The sequence below is a fragment of the Lepidochelys kempii genome, chromosome 17, assembly GCF_965140285.1.
Source record: "Lepidochelys kempii isolate rLepKem1 chromosome 17, rLepKem1.hap1, whole genome shotgun sequence".
Lineage (NCBI taxonomy): Eukaryota > Metazoa > Chordata > Testudines > Cheloniidae > Lepidochelys > Lepidochelys kempii.
In genome coordinates, this window is record NC_136396.1 from 539,072 (window position 1) to 542,658 (window position 3,587).

A 3,587-nucleotide genomic window follows, 5' to 3' on the forward strand; every position below is an offset into this window, starting at 1 on the left:
CTCAGGAGGCGGGACATAGCAAAGCACATTGACCAATCAGCTCTCGGGATGGGGACGGATAGGATCCGCAGCCTATCACAATTTGATAACCGGCTAGGAGGTGGGTCCAGTCACCGGAAAGGGCAGGACTAGCTGGGTCAGGCACGCGGATATTCTTCCGGTCGGAGATCTGCCCGTCACAGCTCACGTAGAGCCACGCCCCCTATAGGCCACGCCCCTCCATGCGTAGCTGACCGCTCCCCCCACCTGCGGGCGTTGACTCGGGATCCTAATGATGATGCCGCAGGCGGCGCCACTTGGCTGCTGCTCATCAGGGAGCGAGGTCGGGGCCTACAGCGGCAGCCCCGCCCCCACAGCCAAGCCCCTCACCATGCCCAGGGCTGGGACTCAGCAACCCCAGCGGGTCAGACCGCGGCCGCTCCCTCGCCCCCGGGCTGGTGCTCGCTGCTTCAGGGAGAACGAGCAGAGCCGGGCGCTCAGGGCGGGATCCGCTCCTTGTCCAGTCCTAGCTTCTGTCCGGCAGCAGCGTAGGGAAACCCGGAGCCTGCGGTTGGCCCATGACCCCTGTGGCTGGCCCATGACCCCTGTGGCTAATAGCCGTGGATGGGTCTCGTCTCCGTGAGCTTAGCGCCTCCCGTTTCGAAGCCGGGGGTCGCTGTGTCCTTCCCAACTCCTCCGGCAAAAGCGCCACAAGTTGACTGAAAGAAAAGGAGGACTCGTGGCACCTTAGAGACTAACCCATTTATCTGAGCATGAGCTTTCCTGAGCTACAGCTCACTTCATCGGATGCATACCGTGGAAACTGCAGCAGGCTTTATATACACACAGAGACCATGAAACAATACCTCCTCCACCCCACTGTCCTGCTGGTAATAGCTTATCCAAAGTGACCACTCTCCCTACAATGTGCATGATAATCAAGGTCAGCCATTTCCAGCACAAATCCAGGCTCTCTCATCCCCCCCCCCTTTTTTCCTGGGGACGGACGGACACACACACGCACAAACTCACTCTCCTGCTGGCAATAGCTCATCCAAACTGACCACTCTCCAAGTTTAAATCCACGTTTAACCAAACGTCTGGGGGGGGGGGGTAGGAAAAAACAAGGGGAAATAGGCTACCTTGCATAATGACAAGTTGACTGGCAGGTGTGAAGTACTTCCTTTCCTCTGTTTCAAGGAATGTATCTTTTTTGAGATAGGGTGACCAGAACTGCACCCCCTATCCAAAATGTGATCATAAAATAGATTTGTACAGGGGCATTAGGATATTTTGTGTCTTATTATCTGTGCCTTTCTTAATGGTTCCCAATGCTCTGTTTGCTTTTTTGACTGCTGCTGCACCCTGAGCAGATGCGTTCCAAGAACTAGTATCCGCAACAATCTCATACAGTGACTCCATGATCTCTTCCTAGAGTGGTAACAGCTAATTTAGACCCCCTAATTTTGTAGGTAAAGGCACGCAGTGCCCCTAGGAGCAGCTGCCCCCTCATCATCACTGGGTTGCACTGATACATTCATTATGGATGCAAACACCAGAGGCAAGAAACCCAGCCCCACCGCTGAACCTCCCCTCCCGTTGTGAGCTTCACCTTTGTCTGATTCATCCTGGCTTACTGTTCCAGTTTCCTACTTGACTGAGTAACCCAAATAGAAGTTGGGCTTTCTGAACAGTAATGAACCCTCCCATTATTTTCACTCTACAGTCCAGCAGCTGCCTAGAGAACAAAGGAGTACTGGCCAACCCAGTAACCAGGCAGGTGGCTGCATGCTGGAGCCTTTGGGGCACTACAAGACCTTTAGAGGTAGACCTAGATGCAGCCTGTCTGTTACAATAATAAAGCCTAGAGGTAACACACAAGGTACAGCTGTGAGGGGTAGGGGTTCTCACTTTAGGAGCCTGGTTTCTTAGAAAGTTTCCTGGATGCTCCTGTGTGGTGCTGCTGTCTCTGGTGCTAGAATCCCATAGGCCAGGGTGTAAGAAGGATGTTGCATGTGGAAACTGGAGGATGATGCTGGGGGAGGAAGATACTGCATTGTGAACAAAGCAGGAGCTGCAGGGAACCAAAACCTTTTCAGCTCAATTATTCCCCATAAACAAAAGGGAGTGGATCTGTCTCCCAGCACTCACCCCTGGGGCAGATCCCACAAGATGGATGCATACAACAGTTCCTCCCAGAAATGTCCACTACTACAGAACACCCACGTGCAACTGTACCTACCAGAGCCAGAATCCCACAAAATATATGCAGAAAAAGAACACTTGCCAGAACCACACCCATCCCCATAAAACTTCAATATATGTAATGACCCAGCCACTCCCAGTCTCTATTCAAACCCAGGAAAAGATTTAAGGGTGGCAATTTTGCAACAGAAAAGCTTCAAAAACAGACTAACAAGAAACTGTTGAGCTTGAATTAATACCATTAACTTGGGTTTGAATAGAGACTGGGAGTGGCTGGGTCATTACACATATTGAATCTATTTCCCTAAGTTTCAGAGTAACAGCCGTGTTAGTCTGTATTCGCAAAATGAAAAGGAGTACTTGTGGCACCTTAGAGACTAACCAATTTATTTGCTCACGAAAACTTATGCGCAAATAAATTGGTTAGTCTCTAAGGTGCCACAAGTACTCCTTTTCTTTTTCCCTAAGTTGAGTATCCTCACACCTTCTTGTCAACTGTCTAAATGGGCCATCTTGATTATCACTACAAAAGTTTTTTCCTCCTGCTGATAATAGCTCATCTTTAATTAGCAAAAAGAAAAGGAGTACTTGTGGCATCCTAGAGACTAACCAATTTATTTGAGCATGAGCTTTCGTGAGCTACAGCTCACTTCATCGGATGCATACTGTGGAAACTGCAGAAGACATTAGATACACAGAGACCATGAAACATATTGTCTTCTGCAGTTTCCACAGTATGCATCCGATGAAGTGAGCTGTAGCTCACGAAAGCTCATGCTCAAATAAATTGGTTAGTCTCTAAGGTGCCACAAGTACTCCTTTTCTTTTTGCGAATACAGACTAACACGGCTGTTACTCTGAAACCCATCTTTAATTAGCCTCTCACAGTTTGTATGGCAACTTCTAACTTATCTATATATCTATCTTCTTACTATATGTTCCATTCTATGCATCCGATGAAGTGGGCTGTAGCCCACGAAAGCTTCTGCTCTAATACATTTGTTAGTCTCTAAGGTGCCACAAGTACTCCTGTTCTTTTTGCAAATAAGATTAATGTATTTCTTAAATCCACAAAACACTGAACCTTCTAGAGCAGGTCCTCAGCACACAAGGTGTTGAGCACATTAGGGAGGCGCTCAAGGTGTCAGGGCTTTGCCGGGCAATGCTCTGGAACTACTCCCTACGAAGCCAGTCAGGACTCTGGGGGAGCCTCCTCGCTGTGAGCAGACTGTCTCCAGGGCCAAAAGCTCACATAGCTTCCACCTTCCTGGGTCTGACCTCGGAGCATTCAGCATCCCCTTGCACACCATGAGCTTCCCACAGCGAGTTTGCACATGCAGGACTCCTGGGGAAGCCAGAGGGTCCTGCCCCCCAATTCCACAGTCAGACATGACTCTCAGCCA